The following is a 16,364-nucleotide window of genomic DNA, read 5'->3' as shown; positions in this document are numbered from 1 at the left end:
GCTGGGGGAGGGGCAGCTCTAGCAAACCTCCCTTATCCCATCTGCCTCAGAGGGGCAGTTGCTCCCCCAAATGACCTAAACTCTGAGAGTATGGACAGGTATGGAAAGTAAGGGAGAAGGACCTGGACAGCGGGCCTTAGGTCTAACCCTGAGTGGCCAGACCCTGGATGAGAAACTGGAAATCTGGGGGGACTGGGGTAGTGCAGTGGGAAGGGCTGCAGATTTAGAGTCTAGGCAGACCTGGGGTCAAGGCCCACCTTCCTTATCTGTGACCTTGGGCAGGCCGACTTCTCTGTGCTTCAGTGCCCTCATCAGTAAAAGGTATAGTAATCATTCCTACTTCATGAGATTGTTACAAACATTAAATCAGCTAATGAATGTAAAATATGTGCCAAGATCATAGGAAGTACTCAAAAATTACAGCTAATATTTTTATTGGTATGAGGTTTGAATAACATATAAGATAAGATAGGAAAATGCTGAATAGTGCTTGAGGCATAGCAGGAGTCCAATAAATCAAGGCACTTGGGGGAAATCCATCAACCCCTTTGCCACTCACATGGTGCTGGACATTCTCCTGCAGACTTAGCCCAGGCCCTGGCCTACTTCCTGGGATAGGACTGCTGGGGTTTGGGTGGTTGGAAGGCAATGAGGGTGCAAAAGTCCATTAAGAGGTAGAGAATGCAGCAGGTTGTGGAGGGAATGTGGTTTCTGCATCTCTCCTCTTAGCACACTGATCTGGGATCTGGCTTGGGGTGGGGGAGCTCCTTCTCTCCAATATTCACTCATTTTTCAAATGAAGTTTACTGGATATCTACTATTCCGGGTGCTGTGCTGGGCACTAGGAATTTGTGATGAGCAAAACTAGAGATACCACTACTTCAAAGAGCACAGTCTGATAGGAACATAGATGCTAGTCACAATCATATGAAGAAATGTAGAAAATTATAAGTCAAGGTAAATGTTAATGGATATGGGACCAAATCACAGCTCTAGAGACTTGAGCTAGTCTTGGACAAGGCTGAGGGTCCTCTAACCAGTTATCTGGTGCCCAGGAGATGGAGCTGGGGCCCCCATTACCATCCAAGCCCTTTTAATCTTTTGGTATCTGACCTTGAGTATATCTTCATTTACTCCCTCCCTCATTCATTTATTCAGTTGGACCCTTCCATATGCCAGTCTTGGTGTATGAAGTTGGGGATACCAAGGTGAGCAAGTGGCAGCTCCAACTCCTTGGAGGTACACACAGCGCAGAGGGGATCACTGATATATAAATCAGCTGATGCAGTTGTGGTGAGCACTAGGCTCTGTCAAAGAAGGGTGCTTGAAGAGGGGACCTAAAGTAAGCCTGGGAGGCTATTAGCAGTTAGCAGGAAGGGAGAAGGAAACAATCTATGCAAAAGTCTTGGGGGCTTGTATGAGCCGGGCAGTCTAGGGGCACAGAGACATTCTAGCTCAGAGGATGAGGAAGAAACACGGTCATGGACATATGACGTTGAGTAAGCCTTTCCTTCCTCATAATTCATCCCCAGCTCAGCCATCTGCGTCTCCTAGCTGAGGGCCGATCTTGGGCACCTGGTCCCAGCAGTTCTACGGCTCCACAGTGTTCCTTGGGCACCCTCTGTGTCACCACTTCTGTAGCCTCTGCTCTACCTCTTCCCTGCTGCAAGGCACATTTGTCAACAGGCATTTCTGAGTACCTGATGCGTTCTATCCCCATTTTTACAGAAGAGCTCAGAAAGATTACATGGCTTGCCTGAGGTCACAGAACCAGTCAATGGCAAAGCCGAGATCAGAATTGTATATAACCTATCCACTATTCTGGGTTCTTCCCACTCTATCAGGACACCTTGGAAGAGGGCCCAGGGGAATCTAGAAGCACTGCAACCTGGATGGCACACTCAGACCCTTCCCGGGCTACTTCAAAGTGACACTCTCCCCCCAAGGAAGGGGCTCTGCACACATGGGCAAGGGCTACCTAAGCTTTACTTTTTCAGAGAGGGAAGAGGGAAGAGGAGAGCACTGAAGGCATCTGTCAGGAGCACAGTCCAGGAATGCATTGGGTCCAGCTTGGGGGTGGGGGCACAGGTCTGACAGGCAAGCAGCTCTGTCCATACACTTACCCTCCCTGCCCCCCTCTCCATTTCTCATTAATTATTCCCATCTCATGGGGCAGGAATGAAAACAGACTCAGGATCTGGCTGAAGGCCTGCTGTAACATCAACCTAGAGGTGGCTGCCCTGCTCCTGACTATTGGCTGGTGAAGACCCCCTACCCCACTTTATCCTGCCCTGACAGAGAAGGAGAGGCAGGAAACAATTGTCCCTGAACCCCTTTCCCTTCTCTGGGCACTGAACTTGGGGCAGGTGAGAGAGGTACTGGTCTGGAGGGACCAGGCAAGGGTGTGTCTCCAGGAATGTGGGGGGTACAGAAGCTGGCTTTCCCTAGCCACCACGGCCTCCCACAGAGCCTGCCACTCCCACCCATACCGCCATGCCAGCACCACTCCCAAGCATTGTGCTCCCAACGTCCTCTCCGCTTACTTTTGAAACCACTTCCACTATTGAAATCTTCCCTTACATTACCTTCATCTCATCCTCACCTCCCTCGTTTTTCCTGAGCCTCATGTTCACAGTCAGGCTTCTTCCTTGAACTTGGTGCCTGGCTGACCAGATTCTTTTCAGCTCTAGCTGGACTTCTCACCTTCAGTGGTGATGGTGGTGGTGCTAGTGGTGGTCTCACTACCCTGAGAGTGACTGAGCTCATTCACTGACTGAGCCAGCCAGGTGCCCCCTCCAGTGATCTTCATTCCCAGTTGGCCTCCAGCAGCACATTGAGCTACACATTGATTCTTGTTATCATCGAACCATCTCCAAGACTGGAAGTCTGATATCCCAGGCTCTCACCACTCCCTCCTGTCTGCCTAGTTTTGAAATCTCTGGTCCCCAAGCCCCTTTTTCTCCCGACCTGGGGGTCTTCTGGGGTATTGGACTATTCTCACTCACAGACATTGCCACCGTGACCTTGCTGACCAATCCTTTTCTAGTTTTGCTAATTTTTAACAAAATTCTCTGACAGCAGCTGGTAAAGACTTTCCTATATGACTCAAGTCCCCCTTTTCTCCCCTCATTGCACCTTCTCCCATTCTCACTAGTTTTCTAAAATCATGCAGCTTCTCAACAAACACCTATTGAGATTTCCTCTTTACCGGAAACTGAGCTTCAGGCAATAGAAGTAAGTGAGCTGTCCTCAAGAAGCCTACAATCTAGTGGAGGAGGAAGACAAGTAATAGGGTGACATAGAAATATTCCAAGTGTCATTAATGAATTTTGAGTGACATCATGAGAATGGTGTCTTCAGAAGTGGAGGGAGACAGGTGTAGGATGCTCTGGAGGACACAGAGATGGCAGCAGGAAGGCAGGGGAGGAGGCCAAGTGTAGGTGAAGGGTAATAAGGTCCTGGATGGGGATGGGGTGAGGAGGAGGTGGTGTAGAGATGACGAGGAGGCAGGTGTAAGGGATATTGCAGAGGTAAGAAGCAACATGCTTAATGACTGACAAGATGTGGGAGGGGAGAGACAATAGACGTCTGAGCCTAGTGCTTCTGAGGACTGGGCATTTGGGTGTACTTTGGGACCATTTATAGATTCAGAAAGTACAGGAAGAAGAGTATGGGTGAAGGAGAACAATGGATTCAGTTTGGAGCTTTCAAGGAGAGATACCCAGGGGCACCTGGGTGGCTCAGTCGGTTAAGCGTCCACCTTCAGCTCAGGTCATGATCTCACGGTTCGTGGGTTTGAGCCCCACATCGGGCTCTGTGCTGACAGCTAGCTCAGAGCCTGGAGCCTGCTTTGGATTCTGTGTCTCCCTCTCTCTCTCTGACCCTCCCCTGCTCAAACTGTCTCTCTCTGTCTCTCAAAAATAAATAAAAAGCATTAAAATAAAATAAAATAAAATAAAAAAAGGAGAGATACCCAGTATGCCACCGCATATGTGGATCTGGAGCTCAGGAGTGAGGTCTGAGCATGGAAGCCAGTGATCAAGTTCAGAGAATAAGTAAGATTGCCTATGAGAGTTTTAGAGTAAAGAGAAGAGGCCGAGGTGGGTGTGTGGGAAATACCCCCCTCACTGCTCCTACAGGCATCCTTCATGACTTTCTGAGAGCTCTTATTACACTACCTTGTAAATGTTCCCATTTGTCTTCTCTGCTGTGATGTGTGCCCCTAGAAGGAGCACCACATCTTTATGATGCATGCCTCACAGGAAGATGGGCCTGGGTCCGGCTCAATAATGGGCTCAATAATGCCTGAGGGATGAATGGATAGTAATAGTGATATGTTGAGAGCTTACTATGTGTGGGGCACCATTCTAAGTGTATTACATTTAGTAATTAATCTTCAGAACAACTCTACATTTCTAACTCTCAATTGAAATGTACTCTTACCATTTCTATGTTACAGATGGGAAAGCTTGGTTAAGAGAAATTAAGTAACTTGTCCAAGGTCACAGAACTAGTAAGTGACAGAGCCAAGATTTGAATCCAGGTAGTCTTGTTCCAGCGCTGATACTTTTTATTCCCCTACTATTCTGCTTCTCAGATAAAATCTTAAAATCTACTGTGATTACCATAATTGAATGCTTACTGTGCCAGGCACTGTGCTGAAAACTTTATTAAATTATTTAATTTAATTCTGTATTAATGAGTTATTAGATGAATGTATTGATGCATGGAATAAAGTAAGCATGTACTTATGTATGTATATGTGGACAAGTGGATGAATGGATGCGTGAATGATTAGATGAAATGATTAGATGAAAAAGTAAATGGAAGGATAGATTAAATGATGGAGAGACAGGTGAATATTTTGAAAGAAGGATAGTTTGATGAATGAGTGATGGGTAGTTGAATGAATAAATGAATGATATGTGGATGGATGGGTGACAGATGAAAGGATAGGCAAGCAGGTGTATGGATGAGAGAATGCATGGATGGATGGATGGATGGATGGGTGAACACATGAATAGATGGAAGAATAAGTGAATGGATGAGTGGATAGAAGGATGAATGGATGGGGTGCCTGGATGGCTCAATTGGTTAAGCATCCAACTCTTGATTTCAGCTCAGCCCCTCCCCAGGCTCTCTCTCTCTCAAAATAAAAGAAGGAAGGAAGGAAGGAAGGAAGGAAGGATAAATGGAGAGATGGGAAGAATAATGGATACACAAGCATAGATGAAAAGATAGATATCTAGATGAATGGGTGAATGGGGGGATGAGTAGATTAATGAATGAGTGAATGGAAAGATAGATGATGGTAGGATAAATGAATAATTAGATGATTAGGTGGCTGAATGATTAGATGAATGGATAGTTGGATGGATGAGTGGATGTTTAGGTTCGATAGATAAAGGAAGGAATTCCTATATTTAGGGCTATAAAAGAGAGTAAGAAAATTCACAAATTACAACCCCTACACTTTCCCTTAGATATATCTGTGACTTCTTCTGGCCATTTCTTCCACAGTGGTATGTAGCATATGCCCTGTTCTACTCCACCCCCACCCCTAACAAGGCACCAAAGCTTGGTCCTCACCTCCCCACCCTCACCCCCAAGTACAGACACATTGTGGCATGGATCCCAGGCATCCAGTTTCTCTTTCTGTTCTTCTGCTTGATGTCCAGGGAAGCACCCTTTCAAACAACCAGGCAGGAAAAAGGCAAGTGGTGGTTATGAGGACTCCTCCCTCTCTCCCCTGTTGTGTCTTTCACAGGCCTAACCCTAGAGGACCAGGAACGGATCAGATGCCAGGGTTGGAAGTTGTGATTGGAGTGGGAGATTAACAGGCGTCACAGAAGTGTTAGGGGCACAGTGTCAGTGGGAAGGTATGCTCTGTGGGGCTCTACCTTATAGCCATGGGTATAGAAGAGCCATATCTATTCTCAGGCAGAGAAGGGATATTTGAAAGGAGCATTTAGGTAGAATGGAGGGAATAAAGGCTTTCTGAGTTTGAAGACAGTATCCACCTCTGAAGGCATCCAACCGTAAGTCCTCAGCTCTATTCCATGGGAACTATATGACCTTAGACAACTCACTTAGCCTTTCTGAGTTTCCTTATCTATAAAATGAGCTAATTAACCTCCACCTCATATGACCACTGAGATGATGCAGAGTATGTGGCACATAGTAAGCCATTAACAAAATGCTTTTAAGAGGTAATAAAGATGTAGATTTAATTTTTTCTGGGGAAGATAAACTCAGGAGCCTCTGCTCTGTGTCTATTGAGGAGAAGTGTGGGTTTGGGAAGATGATTACATTATGGGTCTAGGGTCCCTATATGCTATAGCATAGCCTCATGGGAATCTCCTTGGGAAGCTCTGTCTTGTTTTCTGTCCCTACAAGTTCAGGTCCTTGGAAATTTCCAAGGTTTGAGCAGAAAGAAGTAGCATCAGGGAGCAGGTGGGAATGAGAGCTAGCCTTGGAACCCCAGAGGAGGCCAGACCATCCCCAGAGCTCCTGACTCTTCTTTTTTTGGGCCAGGTGCCAGCAGGCAGGGCACCCAGCTTGGTGCTTAACAAAAAAGAGCTGCTTGTAGTGGAGGATGAGTCATGCAGACCCTCGAACGGCCCTAGGAGGAAGAGGGGGAGAGGATTCCTCCCCTGACCCAGGAATGGGCCTTCTCCCACAGCCAGACCTCAGTGTGGGTCGTGGGCATGCAAGGAAGCCAGAAACGGGTTTGTACCCTTCCCTTCCCACTGCTTTATTTCACCTCTTTTGTCTCATTCCTGTCTCCACCATGTTTATGCTTTTAGATGGAAGAACAGAGGCTGGGAATCTTGCCTTGGATTTCAGAGATGTCTATGATATTGAATAGCTGGACTTTTGACTCTGCTGGGGACACTTTTTCCTCCTAAACTGGGCTTGTACTAGGCTTAAACACAGGATAAATGAAGGGAGGAGAAGGGAATGACTATGTCTTTTATTGGACTTTAAAAAAATATATATATATGCATATATAATTTTTAATCTTTATTTTTTAAACAATTTTTAAATGTTTAATTTTGAGGGAGAGAGCATGTGTCAGCAGAGGAGGGGCAGAGAAAGAAGGGACAGAGGATCTGAAGTGGGGTCTGCTCTGACAGCACGGAGTCCGATGCCGGGCTCAAACTCACAAACTGAGAGATCATGACCTGAGCCAAAGTCAGATGCTTAAGGGACTGAACCACCCAGGTGCCCCTAAACTTTATGTAGTTTTGTCATCATAGCAACCTTTGAAGTTGTTAGGAAGGCTGTAATACCCCATTTTACAGATAAGGAAACAGGCTCTCGGAGAGAGAGCTTACCTAAGGTCACATGGCTAGTAAAAGAGCCTATATTTTGAACCCAGGCTGTCTGAGACTTGATAAGGGTGGCACCTGAGAGGAGGGCCTTGACAGGGAGCCCGCCGGGGTCTAGAGGAGTCGGCAAGAGGCTGTAGTGGCCTGGGGAGGACTGGGGTGCTATTCCATCTGACTCAGCACCAGGGCTCCTGGCCGCACGTGTGGCCCTGTGCCTGGAGCCCGGTTCTGCATGTGTGAAATGAAGATGCTGAACTCATGCCAACAGGGCCATACCCAACCCCAGCCCCCACCTGAGGGCTCAGGAAATGACACACCTGAACTGCAAAACAGATTGTTGGACCCATCTCCAGGATCACCTCCCAGGGGAGGGGTTTGCAGATGGTTGCTCAGCTGCCCCCAGGAGGGCTTGCCCTCCAGGCCAAGCCAGACTTGGCAGGGTGGGGTGGTGGACACCTCAGGGTGTGGCTCAAGTAAGTCCTGCTGTGTGATCTTAGATAATTTGCTAAATATCTCTGGACCTTAGACCCCTCTTTTGTAAACAAAGGGAGGAACTGCCTTTTGTATACCTTCTTGGCATAAAGCCTGGAGGAAGAGTGACCCCCTACCCCAAGGGGGTACTCTCTCTGACTCTGGGTTAGAATACGGTCTCCAGAAAGAGGTCAGGGAACAGAAATCTCTGCTTGATTTCTCTGTTGGTAAGAATGAAACAGCACCCTGGGGGCTGCCTCTAATTTTTTTTTTTTTTTCTGGAAGTCTGGCAGTTCTTAAGGGGCAGCTTCCTCTTGACACCCTGTCTCTGACACCCTGTATCTAACACAGTGCTTTTCCTATTCCTGGGGGCTAGAGAATGCGTTCAGGGGCAGGCCAGGAGGGCTAGTAGGATGGCATTCACTTTAATTTGGCAACTAAAGGCTGTTGTGGGGGCGTGGGCTGGGCTCTGGGCTCAGATCTAGAACATCATCTGCTCCTGGCACAGGTAGGGTGACTGAGGCCCTGGAGGAGACTGCCAGCAGAGGGTGAGCTCCCACATTCTCAGGCCTGAGACAGAGCTCTGAGCGGGCAGCCTGCTTTGTGGGGTTGCAAGCTCTGTGGAGGCCAGGAGTACCCAGAGGAGAAGGGGGGGATGGCCTGTGTCATTTCAGATGGTGGAGGTGGGGGGTGGTCAGGTCATCCCTTCTCCTTCCACACCAGCCTTGGCCCAGGCAGCAGCTCAGGCAGCAGGGAGGCTGGGGGATGGGAGGGCAGTGCTTTGCAAAGGAGGAGGCAGGAATTCTGGTTGGAAATCATTCAAATGAGGCTATGAAACCAGAACCCAGTCTCAGAACAAATTAGCCAGATTTGGCCTGGGGGGAGGGGGCTTGCGTGGGGAGTGGAGGGGGTTGGGCCCCAGGCTGAGGGGGAGGAGCTGGACAGGACTCCTGATGTGGGTTCCTAAGAGACCTGGCTGGAGCTGTGATGGGCAGCAGGGGCAGCCATCCCCCATACCATCCCCTGGACTGGCTGCAGTGACATAGGAGGGAGAAGTCAGGTGCCCCAGTCACTTGTCTGTCCTGTCCTGAAGGGGAGGTGCCTAGCCCCTCAATGACACTCTCTAGGACTGCCCAGTTTCTGTTGCTGCCCTACCTCTGAGGCAGAGAAGTCTGTGACTCCCCATCTTACCAAGTTCTCATTCAAACTTTTCTGTTTCCTTTTTGAGTCCCCTATCTTGTGCTAAGACCGGGATGAAGGATGAACCCAGCAGAGGGTTGGGTGGGAAGGAATCCATCGCTGAGCCTCGAAGGTGTGACTTAAAAGATGGATTCTCATTCCTTGTTTTAACTAGGGAGATGTTCTCGTGGGGGAGGAGGGGGTGCCCTGGGCAGCCTGGGGAATGTCTCTCCTTCCCAGGCAGAGCTAGGGATAGGGATGGGTCGGAAATGAGGGGAGGGTGGGCAAGAGGCGGGTCACTGCGGGGCCAGGCAGGGGCTTGCAGCAGCAGAGGAAAACCAAGGCCTTCAGAGACTCATCAAAGGAGCTGCTGTGTGAAAGGGGCAACCTTGGAGGGGTCACCCGGGTTCACACAGCCTGGAGAGGGATGCAGGCCTAGTCTGATGGGGGAGAGGGGAGGTGCCTGGGGCAGAGAGGGGGAGTTGGGAAGCACAGGACAGTAGGTTCCTCATACTAGCCAAAGGCAGAGATTCATGGAGCTCTTTTCTAGGGAGAAGCTCTGGGTCTGCCTGCTGTGGTCTGGGTGTCTGGGCCTCTTTTTAGGGAGGAAACAGGGTTTCTTAGCCACCCCACCCCCATATCTCCATATCTCTATACCTTCTCAAGGGCCAAAATCAAGTCTCAGAGCCAGCCAGAAGCAGAACTCAGAAAGGAGCAGTGACGTCCCTCCCCACCTTCTTTCTGCCCTTATCCTTCCTTGCTCTGATCCCAGCCCAGGGGGCCGTCTGGCTTAAGGCTTCTCCAACACTACTGCCATCTCCTCCTTTGTGACTCAAGTCTCTTCCATGGAGAGGGAACCAGAGACTGACTGGGACCCCCTTTCCCACTTCTCCCTGACCCCACTAACCCAAGGGAGAACTTATTCCCACCCACTTCCAGTGTGGGAGTCTCAGAGACCTCTGTGCCCTTCCCCTCCCAGAGCCAATAGAGGATCCCAGAGTCCCCTCTGCTTTGCCCTCTGTATGGATTTCCAAGAGTCTTCGCCAACCTGTCCCCTTAGAGTGTGGGTCTTGACAGTTCACCATTGCAGACACCCCCACCGCACCTCACTGAGCTCTCAGAATTCTCTCTGTCTCTTTGTCCTCCCCCCACCCCAGTGTGGACTTGCAAAGTCATCTCTGCACGCCCCAACGGGGGCCCTAGAAGAAAGGTACTTCTCAGGGAGGGAAGGGGGGCAATTGTGCCTCATGATGGGAGGGACCTGCGTTTCTGGCCCCTCCTTAGGGAACAGGCTGGGCCCGGACCGCTACTCTCAATCCCTCCTCTCCACTGAGGGGCCACTGTGGCGGGTGAGTAAGCTGGAGGGGGATAGGAGGGGCAGGGGAGGTGGGGGAACCGGTCTTGTGTTGTTCTTGGCTTGGAGCCCCCGGCCCTAGGGAAATCCTGACTCTGTGGAAAACTGAGCAGGCAGTCAGGCAGGGGAGGAGGAGTTGGAAGAGGAAGAGGAGGAGAAGGGGGAGGAGGACCAGGGGCTCAGGGTGAGGTGGGGGTAGGGGCTTCTCTCATAAATCAATCCCACCAGCTCTCAGGCCTGACAAAAACCAGAGACCGAGGGTCCCTTGGGGGCTGCAGCAGGGGAGGGGGGCACAGACCATCCGATGGGTTGCGGGGGAGGAAAGGCTCAAATGAGGGGCAGCATCCTGCTCAGAGAGCCCTGCCTCAAGCCCCCCAAAACAACAGGTGTGTGTGTGGTGGGGGGAGGAGTCTGAGAAAACAACTTCACAACTACAGGAGCTGAACCAGGGTGGCTGTGACAGATTGATGGGGGCGGTGTGGGGAGGGGGGGCAAGGAATGCCCTTCTGGTCAGCAATTCAGAACACTTTTACTGCCCTGAATTCTGGCCTGGTTCAACTCCTGAGAAACTATATGACTTCAGACAGGTTGTTTCACTTCTCCAGGCCTCAGTTACCTCAGGTGTATGTGGGGGCGGGGTTGGTCCAGTCTCCTGACACCACTGCTACGGCCCTTCTCAGTGCTTGGCAGAGGAAAGAATGTTGCTCTTGAGTGGACAGGACAATAGTTAAGAGTCTAGCCTCTGCCGTTTAATAACCTTGGCCTTGTGTGGGGCACATAACCTCTCAGATCCTCAGTTTCTGCATCTGTCGAATGGGCATAATAACACCTCCCTGGTAGAGCTGTGATGCGAATGAAGGAGACGATGTCTGTAAAGTCTCTGGCAGGGCAGATTCTCAGTTAAAGGCTGTTTTTGTGTCTGCCTCTCTGGTGTTTACAAGTCTCTCAGCCTTCCAAAGGATCGCCTCTTTCCTTTATTACTCAAGTATTAATAATGATCCAGTGGTCCCAGCTCCCAAAAGCAGAGGCCCTCACAAACCCACCCTCTCAGTGTTTGCCAGGACTCTTGAGTTGTCAGTGCTCCTTCTCCCATTCATCCCTGCTGCCATGGCTGGTGTTTTCCTAAGCAGTGGCCCCACTTGGCGGCTGCCCCACTGGGGACACATGAACTCTGAGCCTATGCTTTGTGGGTCATCACTAAAGGACTAGGATGCGGAAGCAGGATACAGGCAGTACGATGTGGCCAGCCATGTGCACTTGAAGATCGGCCACCCTGCTCTAACGCCTAGTCCTGCCGTGCATGGCCTCCCCCTGCAGGCATCCGGCATGGTCTTTTCTCAGCCTTCCCCTCTAGGTACACCTCACAGTGTCCCATTCCTGCCTCCCAGTCCATCCCATCCAGATTCCTGTGGCCACTGCCAGAGCCCCTCCGTACCCCTTTGTGCTGCCCTTGGGTCCCTGCTGGACTTGGGCCTCACCCCATTTCAACCAGATCCCCATTATGATACATTGAGATATTTCAACCAGCAAAAGGGACTGACTTTTGAGGTATCTTCCGTTTCTCTGAGAGAATGCTGAAAGGCAGTGGTGTTTGTGTCCTAGAAAATGTTTTATTTGCAGATACATTACACTCTTATTTCCCAGGAAAATATCTTTGACCAACCCATCTTCAGCTCACTCCCAGACTCACCTCCATTTCTAGGTCTCAGGAAACTTCTGGAGTGTAGTTGTGTTTAGTTAGGGAGTGCACAAGCAGTGTACAGGCTGCTCCGGTTTCTATTTTTGAGTCTCAACAGATCCACTGGGCTGGGCCATGTCAAGGGCATAGCTTGGGGTGAGTTGGGAGGGGGCTGACCTGGTCTCTCTTGGAATCTCTAGTTGGGATTTCCATGGAGGCCTTGCTTTCCTCCAGAATTTCATACCCTGATGTAGCCTCGTGAGACCATGTCCCACAATGTAGGAGACAATGGTATCAGAGGGCCAAGAGGACCGGTACTTTGCTGGGTGGCTTTTGTGGGGGCCAGACTGCTGTTGTCTGAGGTGTGGGCTCCCCATGGTCAAGGAAGTATGAGAAGCTGGCAGACAGGGAATGGGATGGGTATCCTTGTAAAGATAGTACCTTTACAGGGGCACCTGGGTGGCTCAGTTGGTTGAGCATCTGACTTGGGTGAGGTCATGATCTCTCATGGTTCATAAATTCGAGCCCCTCTGTCAGCAGAGCCTGCTTTGGATCCTCTGTCCCCTCTCTGCCCCTCCCCCCTTCTCAAAAATGAATAAACATTTAAAAAAAAGACAGCACCTTTTCAAATCTGTCACCTCCACTAGATGCCAGCCCCTCTGGGCCTCCTGCTCTTACAAGGCCTCATCTTCACCTGCATCACCCCAGGGCTATGAGGAGACCAGCCAAGTCAGCTGGGACTGTCTAGAGAGACCATTTCTCAGACAAGTCCCTCCGTCTGCAGCCTCCATGGCAGGTGGTCATCCAGCCTCTGCCCATCCTGGGGACGGGACACTCATTATCTCACAAGGCAGCCCCTCTAGCTTGGGTAGTTGAGATGACTGAACAGTTACAAATGGAGAATCCAACAAGTATTTATTGCCAGTCCTTCCGGGAGAGTGAATAGGGGGTCAGGGAGCACAGCTGTGGATGTCTCCAGGAGGGAGGTAGGTAGAGGAGGGCTACCTATTTGGAGTGAGGTCCAGGATCCTGGGGAAAAGGCTGAGCCCTGGGAAGCAAGAGATGGCGCTTGAGTCCTTGCTCTGCCATTAACTCACTGTGTGGCCTTGAGGGAGTCACTCCCTTCCCTGCGCCTCAGTTTCCATAACTGTAAACTTTATGGGCTGGGCTTGGGGACTTCTAAGGGCCCTGCCCCTGGCGACGGATGCTCTTCTGTGAGTCTATGAATAGCTGGCACAGAGGGATCAGGTCTTGGTCCATGGGGGCCAGGCTGGCTCAAGAGTACTCAGAGAATGGGCCCTGTGTGGGACAGGACAAGGTTCCCTTTCATTTCATGAGGCCTTGGCAGCATCCCAGGGCCCACAGACTCTCCCTCCCGCCAAGGTCAACCCAACCCTGACCTGGGGGGCACAACTCTCTGGGGCAGTTGAGGTCAAGAGCTGGTAACTTGGGAGAGGGAGCCCAGTGCAGAGGTCAAGACTCCTGTCCTCTGGCTGGGCTGAGGGTCTGAGCAACTTCAGCTCTGTGAGCCTTGTGTCCCTGACAGTGACCCAGGGCTCTACCCCAACACCCCCCCCCACCTCCGTAGTCTTGGTGGTCTCTGGAAATATTTCCACTGGCCTTGATATCAGACAAATCTGGTGTAGAATATAGAGCTGCCACTTATTAGTTCAATGACCTGGGGCAAATCAATAGCCCTCCTCACCTGGAAGTCAGAGATTCTTATTTCTGCCTTGCATGGTTGCTGAGAAGATAGGGCACGTGAGGAAGCAGCACACACTCCATGGAGCATGGCTCTGATTACTATTATCAGAGGCCCAGCTAAGCAGAGATGCTGACAAGGAACAGGAATGGGACTGGACTCTCTTCCTGCTGCCTTAGCCCTCTGTCTCTTGGTCTGTTTGTCCATCAGGGCACTGGGGACTTCCAATTCTCAGGCCCTAAAATCTGCACAATTTGAAGTAGTCAAAACAAATTCTTCACTCTATTTATGCCAAGAGGGAACAAGGGCCTGGCCAGGCCTAATGGGTTCCAGGTGTACTCTGTGCCCTGCAGAGGCTGAACCAGCGCGCTGGCTGTGGCTGTGACTTTCTCTGCCTGGCTGGGAAGGCTCAACTAAGCCAGACCTCTCCAGCCTGACCCCCCAGCCTCTGAAGAGTGTAGAGCCGGACAGTGTAGTGTGTGGGGCTCCCCACTCTGGTGGGAAAGCCAGCCTTGTGTTCAGAGCGGTGCTGTGCCCACCCCCAGTGGCACACATGGGGGTTTCCCAGGCTTCCCTTCTCCACCTCTCCCCACATACCCCAGTCAGTGCTGAATACCTACTGTGTGTTTTGCCTGGACCTCAAGTGCTTCTTGGGTTGCTGGGACAGTTTTCACAGACTTATAAAACTCCTTCTCACGGGAGGCCAACTGAGAGTGACCTCCCAGAGAGGCTCAGGAAACCAGGTGGGAGCCCAGAGGGCATGAGTGAGGTTTCTTTTACTACCATTATATATTAATTATCGGGTTATATAATCAGAGTGACAGCCATCCCTCATTAATGGTGAACCATGGGCTGGGTACTGTTCAGTGCTTTGTGTACTTGGGTTTATGAAATCCTCACAGCACTCCATGGCACAGGCTCATGTTACCTCAAAGAACAGAGAGGGGACAGAAGACTCAGGGATACCAAGAGCCTTGCCGGAGGTCACACAGTCAGAAACGGGCTGAAGTGGGATTTGAGGCCAAGGCTGTTTGATACCAAGGCAGGACCTGTCCAGCTCTAGTATGCTTTTTGTGGGCAGGTCCAGCCCTTCCCTAAAGAGGCAGGGAGAGTGCATCTGTTTAAGTGTGAGTATGTATTCGAGGACCCAGTCAAAAGGCAAAGCAGGAGGAATTTTTCCCTGGAGCGATGCCCGAGGCTCACACACTCATCAGTGAGCACTGCCCCCTCCTCCCCCAGTGCTCCCAGACTCAAGCCTTGGCCCTCACCTGCTACCTGGGCAAACACGCTCTCTCCCAGCTTCCTTACCACCTCCGGACTGGGCCCTCCCCAATCCTGAGCTGGCTAGCAGAGGGGGCTGCTGCCATTGGGGCGACCATCTAATCACCCCACTCCCACCCACAGCATTGGCTGGACCCTCTGGGACAGACTGGGTGGTCACTGTGGGAGGACTAGAGACCCACTGTAGAATCACAGGTGGGGTATGTGGGCATGATTACAAGTGAGGAGTTCCTCAGCCCTCCTGTTTGGGTAACTATTAGTAATAATTCTTAACCTCTATTGTCCAAATAATCATCTCATCCATACATTCAGACATGTTATTGTTGTAACTTCTCAAAGCACCCAGTCCTTTCCTTTACAACACTGATTTGTAATTATAAATTTATTTACACATCTATTTAGCTAATTCTGTCTTCCTGCTGGACTTCATGCTTCTAAAGAGCAGTCTGCTTTCTGGGGTATCCCCAGTGCCGGCACAATGGTGACACACAGTAGGTACTTGACAAATCTTTGTTGAATGCATTTATGGATAAATGAGTGAAATGGAGGGGCGCCTGGGTGGCTTGGTCGGTTAAGTGCTGAACTGAGCTCAGGTCATGATCTCACAGTCCATGAGTTCAAGCCCTGGGTTGAACTGACAGCTCAGAGCCTGGAACCTGCTTCAGATTCTGTGTCTCCCTCTCTCTCCGTCCGTCCCCCAGCTTGTGTTCTCTCTCTCTCTCTCTCTCTCTCTCTCTCTCTCTCTCTCTCAAAAATAAGCACTAAAAACTTTTTTTAAAAATGAGTGAAATGGAGTCAGAAAGCTAAGAAAAGGTAAGTCAGGACCATGGAAGGAGGCTAGGAAGCGGAAGAGGGATGAGGATGAAGCTCCTGGAGTCTGACTGTGGAGCTGGGGTAGAGCTGTCCCCTAAAACCAGGCGTGGCTCAGCCCAGGGGTGGGGCAGCGAAGCCTTAGGGCCTATTCATCTTCTCAACTGAACCATAGATAGGAAATCAGAGGGAGCCTGTGGATTAAGTCCTATCTTGCATTTCCAGACCCTCACAACTGAGAAGGGCCACAAACCACCTTATTTTCCCCCCAGCCCCCCTTCCCTCTCAAAACAGAATTTGGGAAGGACCTCAATATTTGGGCCCCTTTAGGAAGGCCATGGAGAGCTGGTCTAAACTACAGCTGAGGATAAGACTTTTCCCAGCCTATGTCCCCTTCCTACTGTGTCTCTAGAGCTGTTGAGCACATGTCACACTCTCCATCCCTCAGTCTCCACTCTTAGCCTCAATATTCTGGGAGGCACGGGAAGGGAAGTTGTTAGGAAGTTCTGATTCAAAGCTAGCTCTACCACTCTCTCACTGGGAGACCTTGGGCATGTG

The 16,364-nt window shown here is 50.5% G+C and overlaps 1 long non-coding RNA gene across 1 annotated transcript in view; it reads left to right on the top strand.

Moving 5' to 3' along the window:
* The window catches only part of LOC115292726, a 37,620-nt gene that overhangs the window by 884 nt on the left and 20,372 nt on the right, over positions 1-16,364 (top strand). The window lies entirely within an intron of this gene.

Source organism: Suricata suricatta, chromosome 5 (assembly GCF_006229205.1).
Source record: "Suricata suricatta isolate VVHF042 chromosome 5, meerkat_22Aug2017_6uvM2_HiC, whole genome shotgun sequence".
Taxonomy (NCBI): Eukaryota; Metazoa; Chordata; class Mammalia; order Carnivora; family Herpestidae; genus Suricata; species Suricata suricatta.
This window is presented reverse-complemented; position numbering and strand designations above follow the sequence as displayed.